A 13126-nucleotide genomic window follows, 5' to 3' on the forward strand; every position below is an offset into this window, starting at 1 on the left:
GATTTTGCTTGTTAGGCCTTTCAACTGATTGGATGAAGCCCACCCACATTACCAAGGACAGTCTCCTTGACTTGGAGCCAGTTGACTTTGGACATTAATCACATCTCTAACATACCTCACAACAGAGTCTCGATCAGTGTTAGACTGCGTAACTGGGGGGCCTACCCAGCACGGTCCACCTCTTATCAACATGACACCCGTATTCATCTCCTTAATCATACTTAATATCCAAATAAAAACAGCAGTAAAGCCATACTTTTGCCTAACATGGTACCACTATTCTGATACAACCCAAGGTGTGCTTACCCTCTCTACAGAAGAGGTGGCAGTCTTCAATCTTCTTCATAGCCTGAAATTTAAGTAATGTGATTAAGGTTAACTATTATTAATATATCTATATTATAGGGGACAAGAGAGAGCAGAACATAAAGATATTTAATACATACACACAGACATATTCATCTATATATATAAAACGCCAGCGATTGTAAAGCCGTAATGATCGGTTGCTATGACGCCCACTGTGGCCAGTGAACCAGCTGATCAGGAGGTGGGGCCAGCTGGCCAACCTCCCGTGGCCCCTCCCCCAAGCCACCCTGCCCCTGATTGCTCCCCCAGACTCAGTTGGGGGTGGGGCTGGCCAGCCAACCTCCTGCAGCCCCTTCCTCCAGCTGGCCCCACTCCCGATGGGCCCCCACCACCCCGATTGGCCCGCAGCCCTTCCCCTCAGTTGGCCCGGCCCTGATCTGCCAACCTCCAGCCGTCTCCTCCTCCCGACAGGCCCAGCCCCAATCTGCCCCAATTGTTGCCCGGCCGGCCGGATCCCACCTGTACATGAATTTGTGCACTGGGCCTCTAGTAATAAAATAAGGAAGAAACACTTATAACAATTGTAGTCCTCATATCTGCAATTAGTCATGTGATTGTAGCTGGTATTTTTAACTTCCTGCTTTTATTATTCATCCTATATCCTCTCAGCTAGCACCTGAGCTGGTCATGGCCCTCTGCCTGGTGAGGGGATTGGAACCTTCAATTCTGGAAGGACTAGGCCAAACATGTCAAACTGAAAGGCTAACATGGGCCAAATAAACGAGGCATGCAGCCCACAGGCTGTGAGTTTGACATACTTGGACTAGGCCATTAGTGGTCCTGCCTGAATTGGATTATTGTTATTTTCCACGAATATCCCTGAGCCTTCCTTTTTATGGGCCTATTCATATTCATATTTACTATTTCTTGTGTAAGTTTTCATAGTTTGTATCTTTCTAGGAATTTGCCTATTTCATCTAAATTACCTAATTTGTTGGCATATAGTTGCTCATAGTATTCACGTATAGTTCTTTTTATTTTGGTGATGTCATTAGTGATGTTGCTACTTCTACTTCTGACTTAAGTAAATCAAGTTTTTTCTCCTTTATGTTTAGTCCGTCTAGCTAAAGATTTTTTTGGTCAATTTTCTTGAACTTTCAAAGGACTAAGTTTTGCTTTCATTGATTTTTTCTATTGTTTTTTTTTTTCCTACTCTCTTCTATTTATTTCTACTCTAGTCCTTAAATATGTTCTTTGTTCTGTTTGCTTTCAGTTTAGTTTGATCTTCTTTTTCCATTTTTTTTTTAAGGTGGAGAATTAGTTTTTGATTTGAGGAATTTTTTAAAATTTAATTTTATTTGAATATATTCTTTTTTAATTTAAATTCTTTATTGTTTAAAGTATTATATATGTCTCCTTTTTCCCCCATTGACCTCTCCCTGGCCGCTCCCACCCCCCAGCACATGACCTCACCCCGCTACTGTGTCCATGGGTTATGCTTATATGAATGCATACAAGTCCTTTGGTTGATCTCTTACCGCCCCTACATGCCCCCCACACCCCGCCATCCCTCTGAAGTTTTATGTTCTATTCGATGTTTCTCTGTCTCTGGATCTATTTTTGTTCATCAGTTTACGTTGTTCATTATATTCCACAAATGAGTGAGATCGTGTGATACTTATCCTTCTGACTGGCTTATTTCACTTAGCATAGTGCTCTCCAGGTCCATCTACACTGTTGCGGATGGTAAGGCTTCTTTCTTTTTTATAGCAGCATAGTATTCCATTGTGTAGATGTACCACACTTCTTTTATTCACTCATCTGCTGATGGGCACTTAGGCTGTTTCCTATTTTAATATATTATTATTGATTTCAGAGAGGAAGGGAGAGAGAAATAGTAACATCAATGATGAGAAAGACTCATCAATTGGCTGTCTCCTGAACACCCCACACTGGGGATCCATCCTGCAACTCAGGCATGTGCCCTGGCTGGGAATCTAACCAAAACCTCCTGGTTCATAGGTCAGCGCTCAACCACTGAGCAACACCAGCTGGCTGATTTGAGGAAATTTTTAAATTAACATAGGCATTTACAGTTATAACTTTATTCTAAGCTCTGCTTTGCTATATCCCATAAGTGTTGGTATGTTGTAGTTTTCATCAATCTCAAAATATTTTCTAATTTCTTTTATGATTTCTTCTTTGACCCATTAATCATTGAAGAGTGTGTCATTTAATTTCCAGTAATTTGTAAATTTTCCAAGTTTCCTTCTGTTCTTGATTTCTAATTTAATTCCCTTGTACTCAGATGTGCTTTATATTATTTCAATGATTTTTAATTGAATGTAGCTTGCTTTATGACCTATCCTCTGGTCTATCCTAGAGAATGTTCCATGTGTATTTCAGAAAAATATGTATTCTGCTGCTGAACACCTCTCTATGGATGTCTATTAGGTCTGTTTGGCTTATAATGTATTTCAAGTCTTTTATATCCTTGTGAATCTTCTCATTTTTTTTCTTTTATTGAGAGAGAGAGAGAGAGAGAGAGTGATTGAAGTCTCCAACAATTTTTGTTGACTATTTTTTTTAGTCTTGTCAGTTTGTATTTCATGTACCATGAGGTTCTGTTAAGTTCATATATAATTATAACATTTATATATTCCTGTTGGATTGACCTTCTATTATAATATGTTTCATTATGATATGTAGCATTTTTGTTTTAAAGTATTTGTTATTAGTATAGCTCTTTTGTGGTTGCTATTTGCATGGTATATGTTTTTTCCATTTCCCCCCCTTTAAACCTATTTGTACCTTTGAATCTAAAGTGTATCTCCTTTAGTCAGTGTATAGTTAGATCTTGTCTTTTAATTGGACTGTTTAATCCATTCACATATAGAACTCTTACTGATATAATTTGCTTTATGTCTAATACTTTGTTTTCTATGTCTCTTGTCTTTTTTCTTCCTTTGTTTTCTCTTTACTGCTTTCTTTTTCTTTTTAAAAAAAATATATTTTTATTGATTTCAGAGAGGAAGGGAGAGGGAGAGAGAGATAGAAACATCAATGATGATAGAGAACCATTGACTGGCTGCCTCCTGCACACCCCCGACTGGGGATCGAGCCTACAACCCGGGTATGTGCCCTTGGCCAGAATTGAACTCGGGACCTTTCAGTCTGCAGGCCCACATTCTATCCACTGAGCTAAAATGGCTAGGGCAGCATTTTGAATATGGCCACCCCCACTGCTTTGTGGTCACCATTGTTTCTGATTGAAAGTCAGTTGTTAATATTATTGGGGTTCCCTTGTATGCAAGGAATTATTTTTCTTTTGCTGCTTTCAAAATTTTCTCTTTGTCTTTTAACATTTTGACTATGATATGTCTGGATGTGAATTTCTCTGTTTGGAGTTTGGTAAGCTTCTTGAATGTATAGATTAATGTTTTAAAAACTATTTTTGGGAAATGTATTTTGAGGTTCTATTCAGTTCATTATATGTTTATAATGGTTATATATTCCTATAGGATTGACCTTTTTATTATAAAACTAGTGGCTCAGTGCACATATACAGATGGGGGTGGTGGTCATTATTTCTTCAAATACATTTTCTTGCCTTTTCTCTTTTCTGCATCTGATGTTAACATTATGCACATATTATCACACATAATGGTGTCTCATATTTCTCAGGAGCTCCACTTATTTTTTCTCTTCCTCTTTTTTCTCTGTTGCCTGATTCTTTCTTGTACCAGCTGAAATCTACTATTGAATCCCTTTAGTGAATTTTTCATTGTGTTTATTTTACTTTTTAATTCTAAAAATTTTCATTTGGTCCTTTTTAATAATTTCTATCTCTATTGATATTTTCTTTTTAATGAAACATTATCATCATATCTTCCTTTGATCCTTTAAACATTATATTCTTTCGTTAGTTTAACATATTTATAGTAATTGTTTTGAAGTCTTTGTCCAGTCAACATCTGGTTGTTCTCAAAGGCAGATTCTTTTAATTGCTTTTATTTCTGTGTATGGATCACACGTTCACATTTCTTTGTATATCTTGTAATTTTTTGTTGTTGAAACTGGGAATTTGCTTTTGGGCATTTATTGCTCTACAATTTATCAAATTAAAGTCAGGCCCTTTGCAGAGGTGAATTTTTGAGGCCAGTCTTTGGGATTTGTTTCAAGTCCATGGTAGCTCTTCTTAGCTGTCTCTCTGTCTTCCCTGATTCTCTTTACCAAACTTCCTGCTTATCTTCCATTTTTCTGATTGCTATCTTGAAACTACACATCTTCTCTAATTGCTTAACAACAAAATCTTTACTGCCTATCAAAGTGCCTTTTGGCTTGAACTTCTCCACCCTCTGTTGCAAGTAAAGTCAGTCTTTTGAGGGAGATCTATGGAGCTGAGCTCTCTGTTCTTACAGCCTGCCTCCCCCACGGACAAGACTTTTGCACGACTGCTCTGGAACTGGGGCTGGGGACAATGCTCCCCATGAGCACAACTGTGAGCATGGCGGTAATCTCTGGTTTTTTCATTTTGCTTCTCCAACTCAGAGCCTCCACCCTACTAGTGAGCCAGGAATAGTAGGGTGGTCTGGGCCAAGTAGTATTAGCCTGTCGTACCTAGGGTAGAGTTTCCACTTAAGTGTGGGCTGGGTGGAGGAGGGGGACCCCAGACCTCCAGGTTTTATTCTTCTTCAGTAGAGCTTCTGAAACAAGGAGCCGGGGGAAAAGAACTGTTGTCAGTCTGCTCCTCCCGAGGGAAAACTGTAACCCTAGACTGAAAGTGGGGTGAGAGGGAACCCTGTTTTCCTAGCAGTGGTAGAGCTTCTTTCACACAGTGCTGGTGAGGAGACGGGGTGTGGAGAGCCAGGTAAGGCGTGAATCATGACTCAGACATCACAGACTCTCACTGTCTTGTTGAGATTTCGTAGAGTTTCTTGAATAAATGTTTCTCCACTTGATGTATGTATGCCTTTAGAACAATTTCCAGACAGAGACTTTAGACCATTTTTTAAAGTAATTTTTACCAGTTATGGTTATTTCACTGGGGAGAGTGCTATGGTCTAAATATGTCTCCCCAAAATCCATGTTGGATCCTAGCTCCCAAATGTGATGTTATTAGTAGAGGGGACCTTGGGAGGTGATTAGATAGAGCCTGTGTGGATGGGATTAGTGCTTTATGAGAGAGGCTCCAGAGAGATCCTTTAGGTCCTTTCATGATGTGAGGATACAATGGGAAGTCAGTGACCTGGTAAAGGATCCTCACGACTATGCTGGCACCATAATCTTGGACTTCCAGCCTTCACACTATGAGCGATAAATTTCTTCTGTTTAAAAGCTACCCAGTCAGAACAGACTGACAGAGAGGGCATGTGGAGCTTGTAAATCTGCTATTCCAGAAGTGCTTCTTGAATACTATTGTGTTTATGTATTGAATTGTGTCTAGAAATCTTGCTGGACCATCTCATCATTCATTCATTCATTCATTCATTCATTCATTCATCAATTTAATACAGATTTATTAGTTTAATTACTTTGAGCTTTCTAGATAAATGAGCATTACTTTTCCAAAGAATAGCAACTCTTTCTATTTTTTTTTCAATCTTCTGTTTTAAAAAAATTCTTAGTGAATTAGATAAGACCTTCCCAACTATGGCAAACATGGTAGTGATTAAAGCATGTGTATTTGCTTTGTTCTCTACCTGGTAAAGTATCTCCATTATGTATTTTGTTTGTTATAGGTTTTTAAAAAAATATATTTTATTGATTTTTCACAGAGAGGAAGGGAGAGGGATAGAGAGCCAGAAACATCGATGAGAGAGAAATATCGATCAGCTGCCTCCTGCACACCCCCTGCTGGGAATGTGCCCGCAACCAAGATACATGCCCTGGACTGGAATTGAACCTGGGACCCCTGAGTCTGCAGGCTGACGCTCTATCCACTGAGCTAAACTGGTCAGGGCTGCTATAGGTTTTTGAAAGATAAACTTTATCTCTCTGTCTTGTGAAGGTTTTAATAAGAATGTGTTGACATATGTAAAATGCTTTTTCATTATCTATTGAGATAATCATGAGTGTTCTGTTTTAAATTTTGAATCAGATTGATAGATGTTATATTGTTGAATAATCCTCCAATATCTGGGGTAAATTCTGATTATGATGAATTATTTTAAAATACATGTTGGATTCTGTTAGTCAATATTTAATGTAGGACTTTTATTTATATTTCTAAGTGAAATTAGCCTATAATTTTCTTTCCTTATATTGGCCCTATTTGGTTTTGGTATATAGGTTATAATTTTTCCTTCTTAATTTTTTTTAACTTTTTAATTGATTTTATTGGGATGACATTAGTTAATAAAATTATATAGGTTTCAGGTGTAGAATTCTATAATCATCTGTATATTATATTGGGTGTTCACCACCCCAAGTCAAATAAAATTTTTTTTGCTTTTTGCGAGGCAACTTGTATATTATAAGGATTATTTGTTGCTTGAAGTTTTGATAGCACTCACTTGTAAGGCCTCTGTGCCCAGTTTTTATGTCTGGGTATGAATTTGGACAAAAGGCTTTTTATTACTTTCTCACCTTAAATATTATTTGTCTAGATAAGTTTTCCATTCTTTCATATTAAAACTTTTGCATTTTATACTATTAAAACAACTCATCCATTGCTTCTGGATTTTGAAATGTGCTGGTGTTTTCTTGCTTATAATATTTCTTTAAAGTTATTAAAACAGCCTGGCCTGCATGGCTCAGTGGTTGAGTGTTCACCTATGAACCAGGAGGTCACGGTTCAATTCCTGGTCAGGGCACATGCTCGGGTAGTGGGCTCTATCCCCATTAGGGGGCATTCAGGAGACAGCTGATCAATGATTCTCTCCCATCATTGATGTTTCTATCTCTCTCTCTCTCCCCTCCTCTCTGAAATCAATAAAAATATATTTTAAAAAAGTTATTAAAATATCCTCTATGTCTGTAGTTATTTCTCCTGTTCTGTTTTCTATAGTGTTTATTTATATCTTCTCTTTTTTCATGAACACTCTTTCCAAAGTGCTATCTTCATTTTTTTTTTAACCACCGTATTTTTTATTTATTTTTTTGCTATCTTCTTTTTTTTTAACCACCGTATTTTTTATTTATTTTTTTATTGCTTAAAGTATTACAAAGGGTATTACATATGTCTCCTTTTTTCCTCCGCCCTTGACAATCCCCTGGCCTCCCCTACCCCCCAGTGTCTTATGTCCATTGGTTATGCTTATATGCATGCATACAAGTCCTTTGGTTGATCTCATTTTTAAAAAAATATATTTTATTGATTTTTTACAGAGAGAAAGGGAGAGGGATAGAGAGTTAGAAACATTGATGAGAGAGAAACATCGATCAGCTGCCTCCTGCACACTCCCTACTGGGTATGTGCCCGCAACCAAGGTACATGCCCTTGACCAGAACCGAACCTGGGACCCTTGAGTCCGCAGGCCGACACTCTATTCACTGAGCCAAACTGGTTAGGGCCTGCATTTTTTTTTTTTTAAATTTCAGAGAGGGAGATGAGAGAGAGAGAGAGAGAGAGAAACATCAATGATGAGAGAGAATCATTGATTGGCTGCCTCCTGCATGCTCCCTACTGAGGATTGAGCCTGCAACCTGGGCCTGGGCCTTGGCCGGGAATTGAACCATGACCTTCTGGTTCATAGGTCGACACTCAACCACTGAGGCATGCCAGCTGGGCCAAAGTGCTATCTTAATAGGCATTTCTATGAACCAACTTTTGTTTTGTTAACCATCTATAATGTTTTGATTGCTTTGTAGACTCTTCCTGTTATGATTTCCATTCTCCTTATTTCTTTAAAAATGGCCTCCATTATTCATCCTCAACACTGATGAGTTAATTAGACTCTTTTTTAAAATTTTGGGTAGAGAATGAAATCAGGGTTTATTTGGGGGTGGGGTGGGGAGGAGCAGGCAGGGTCTGAAGACACTTGGGAATTTGAACAAAATGTAGGCTGACTGCGGGCAGGGGCTGGGTTTGTAGGCAGCCTGAATGAGACTAATTAGACCAGTGGTTCTCAACCTTGGCTTCACATTAGAATCACCTAGGAATCTTTTTAAAATCCTGATTTCTGAGCCTCATCCTCCGGAAATTCTATTTCTTTGTTATGGGGTAGGGCCACAACATTTGTAACAAAGAAACAGAATTTCTGGAGGATGAGGCCCAGAAATCAGGATTTTAAAAAGATTCCCAGGTGATTCTAATGTGCAGCCAAGGTTGAGAACCACTGAATTAGACTCTTTCATACATGCATATACTTCCTATTGAAGAGAACCACAGGTGTCTTGAACCACCGATTTATTGAACTGTAATAGTCTCTAGAGAGCATCTATTCCCTTGAAGGCAAATAACTGATGTACTTATTTTGAAATTGGTTTACCACGCTCACCTCCCCCCACTGAGGCTGAATGACCCGCAGAACTTGCACACAGCTCTCTGAGCAGCTTCGCCAACGGAGCACGTGTGTAATGACAGGTAGCCCCGCAGGGGAGGAGTCGTCGTCATCCACAGGTTCTGGGATGAGCAGTGTTGAAATCACCTGGAGTCTGTTAGAAATGCAGGATCGTGGGCCCCACCCCTATATTCTGATTCTAAATCAGATTCTGTGTTTTAACAGCATCCTCAGGGGGATCATTTGCACACTCAAGTTTGAGAAGCACCTGGTCTTCCACCTTTACTTGGCAGGTGAGAAAATGAAGGGCCTGAGAGGTGAGCTAATTGACTCCAGATTATGCACAAGAAGGGGATTTTCATAGGAAAATTAGAGGAGGAGGGGAAGAGCGAGAGGGGGAAGGCGCGACGGGGGAGAAAGAGGAGGAAGAAGCCAAGGTTGTGGAAAAGGAGAGAAAAATAAGCAAGAAGAGATGGGAAGGCGATCTTCACCCACACACAGTTCCTCTAAGGCCACCGCTGGGCAGAGCACAAGAGTAGACGTTTGTCTAGTGTCCTTCTATCAGGTTTCAATGTCAGTAAGAGAACACACCCAGATTTCACTGAACCTCAAGTTCTTTCTCTGGCAGTAGGAGTAGCAGCAAGAAAGCTAGAAAATGGCAACATGTCCTGTGGCCCCTCAGGTGCCCGGTGTGGCAGCCCGAGGACCAGCTGTCCTTCTGTGGTTGCTGCCTTGGACCTCCCACAGCCTCAGGGCCTGCCGGGGGCTTCAGCGCCTGCTGACTGGGAGACGCACTCATAAATCTGCAGTGACCCTGCCCTGTCTGCACACGCAGCTCCTTTCCAGGAACACCGGGATTATTTATTGCGGCCCACGGAGTTCTCTGTAAGGCTTCAGCCCGATGCAGGAGATGCATGTTCTATTTCTGTTTGACATCCCCTGTCAGGAGCGAGCTCTGGAAGAGGCGTGAGTAACTCGGCGTTGTACACGGAGGGTGAAGTTATGTGGTTATATATCAACACCAGGCACTGGAAGTCCTTGGAAACCAGGAGGGTATAATTTTAGAATGAACGTAATGAAAATGTTAAAAAGCGATCCATTTTTCTCCTCTGCTTCTAAGATGTGCTAAAAAGTAATTGGGAGAATGTTTCACGGGTGGATGAATGCCTTATGCTGCAGTTACCTCCTGGCGGAAAACGCCGAGGTGGGACAAATACCTCCATCTCGCCAGCCGGGACCTCTGGGCAGTTCCAAGACCAGATTTCTAGCTGCTTCTCAGATGCCTTTCCCCAAGGGTCCTGCCAATAGCCCCTCCAATTCGCCATGTTTGAAACTGAACTCATGGTTTCCTTCCAACTCCCTCCTCCTTCTTTACTTGGCACCCGGCTCACTGGCACCAGGCAGCCACCTGTGGCTCAGGCTCTGCCGTTAGCTGTCCTCCTTGACTCCTCTCGTCCCTCCACCCCTGCCTCCAAGGACAGCTGGTTCCCGTCCATGCTGCCCCCACAGGCTCTCAGATCCATCCTCCTTCCATTCCAACCACAGCTCTCGTAACCCAGGCCTCCCTCTGTCACGTGAGTGATTGTAAAGGCCTCAGAAGGTGTCTAGTCTCTGCCCACTGTCTAGGTTTACCCCTGAAAGTACCCAGCAGGCCACGTCGCTGCCGCCTCAGGGAGCGCCCCTCTTGCCAGCAGGGTCAAGGGTCAAGGACACCGTCAGAGCACTGCAGACAGCCACCCTGGGGGCTCGCACGGCCTGCCTTTGTCACTTTCTTTGCTTGGGCCACATCAGCCCACCTGCCTTTGCTCCTATGCTCACCCCTTTAATGCCATTGGGCATTCCATCCCCCAGGTCTGACTGCCCTTGCCTCTGCCTACATATTAAAAAGCTATCATTTTAAAAATTTTATTCTCCCCATGTTGGCACTCACACGTTGATACAGTCCCGGGAGCCAGCCGTTGCTAGCTCATTCGTAAGAATGAAATAGTTCTCTGGTCAGCTTTAGCTTTGAGAAGAGTCATTTTAGAGAGGAATATACCCAGTCCACGCACATGAATATATTGGCACACACATTGGGTGGGGAGTGAGGGGGAGGCTTCTCTTCTCTTTCTCTCCCTCCAGCCCTGGCCCCCGCTCACCTGATGAGGTTTCGGACCCTCCAGGTCTGAACCGAGGAGGGAGGAGAGGTGAGGGACAGGCAAGGTCTGGCGTGGCTGGCATTCACATCATCAAGTGTTGAGCACTTCTGACCATGACACGTTGGCAGATGAGCAGAGCCGACTTTGTTTCTTGTGGATCGCTTTGGGTGTGTCCTGGGGATATGTAATTAGACTTCCTATAGCATATGTGATATATCTCCTTCCAGCGCCAATTAGGTTTTCTCCCTCTGCTCTTAGGAACCTAGGTTTAACCACTCGCCTCTGGTTGTCATAGTCATGCCTCCGGGAAGATCTCTTGGGCAGCATTTCGTGGTTCCACGAAGGACCTCTCTCCTATGGTCACGTCTGATCCATCAGACACTCTCGCGTAGCTTTGCCCCGACAAAGCTGGGCCTCACTACCCCTCTGGCTACCAATCGTGCCTTCTCTTATGCAGGAAGAGGCGCCGGGCAAGGGAGGCTGCAGTTCCTGAGCACAGTCCCTGGTCTGCTCGCACTCCAGGGGGTGTAAGGGTGGCACTCCAGATGGTTCCTTCCGTCCCTGTCACTGGGCTTCGGTGAAGGGCAAACCCCTCTCCAGCATGGGGCCTGGGGGGCGGGGGGCGGTTCTCACTGCCACTGAATACTCTACAAAGACAATTCCCCCCTCACTTCCAACTTCCACTGTTTTGAGCTTCTGGGTAGGTCAAGGTGAGCTGTGGGTCGGAGAACCATGCGGGTATTCCTGAGCAAGTCCTGCGGCGTTGGTGGAACCCTCACAGGAAGTGTGGGAGGACTCGCTTTCAGTGCCCTGGGCACCTGCTGACGCACAGCGGCTGACATCCACCTGCACTGTCATGACCGTCCCCCCCAGGTCCTTCCTTGGCGCAGCAAGGCTGCCTGCGTTCCTCAGTGGAAGTGATGGTGGTGGGGGCTCCCGGGCACGAACCAGAAGTTTCTAGTACCTTTAAGAGACCTGGGAACAGCAGAGCACAGCTTCTGACTGCCTTCAGTAGAGCCTGCCTTTTCAGGTTATTCACCAGGGCCCAGGGACGCACAGATGTGCCAGGTGTGCCTCCCACTGGGCTGCCACCTGGGATATCAGACCAGAAGTGGGGCTGGTCCCAGGTCCCAGGTCCCAGGTCCCAGGCTCGCTCGGTGCAGCAGAGTCAGGTGAAGACCACCCAGCCGGCCATGCGACAGGACTTTGGGCACGAATGTGCCAGGCTCTGGGCGAAGTGCGGAGGATGCAGTGATGAACATCAGATAGAAAGACAGAACTAGCGCCGGCCTCCACGAAAGGTGTGAATCCCCAGCCCAATAATGAAAAGCTACTGTTGTTTCTAGTGTTTTCCAGACCAGAGCTAGTTAGTGACCTAGAGGCAAATCCAGGCACTCGGGCGCTCTTTGGTCCACATGGTGTTACAAAATGGACGGGGTTAGCTGATGACATGTAATAATTGAGGGATTTTATGTAAAAATCTGTTTCCCTGGTTTTTCTTGAGAATCAGCAGATCAGGCAACTCTGGGCTCTCCAGCCCCGCCAGCCACAGCTGGAGCAGCTGCCCTGGAGGGTGCCACACCCCCACCCCGCCTTTTATAAGCTCTTTGGCCTGCTTCCCCGTTTATATTCCTCTCTGCCTCCATAGGGATTTCATTTTTGAGTAGCTCTGAACTAGTCATTTTCAAATTGTTTTTAGTAAGAAAATGCTGTTTTTTTTTTTAAAAAAATTCTTTATTGTTGAAAGTATTACACATGGTCTCCTCCCCTCCTCCCCCCCTTAACCTCCTCCAGCCCGCCCCTGCGCCCTGTCCCAGGCCCTCACTGCCTGTTCCGTTGCCATTGGCTATGGGCCTTGCATATGTGCATACAGGGTTCTTGGTTGATTACCTCCCCCACCCCCCTTCCCTCCGAGATTCTGCACTCTGTAGAAAATGCTTTTTTAAAATTAAAAACGAACAATGAAATCTTGTACGAAGTACATATATAAAATATATAAAAGCAGAGCTGCTCTGTTGAAGCCCACACCCTCTCATGTCCCTGTGGGAGCCTCGAAGCTCCACAGGAGGGAGAGGGAAAGCCCTACCCCAGACCCCGGAAGCCTGTCTGAACTCTGACCCTAGTCACCTGTGGATTCTGGCCAACACTGTCACCATGAGCAGCAGCCACCAGCCCTTCTGATCCACCCGCGTCCCTTCTCCCACCCGAGTCCCTTCTCCCACCCCAGCCCCTCTC

Source organism: Myotis brandtii, unplaced genomic scaffold (assembly GCF_000412655.1).
Source record: "Myotis brandtii unplaced genomic scaffold, ASM41265v1 scaffold461, whole genome shotgun sequence".
In the NCBI taxonomy this organism is placed as follows: domain Eukaryota; kingdom Metazoa; phylum Chordata; class Mammalia; order Chiroptera; family Vespertilionidae; genus Myotis; species Myotis brandtii.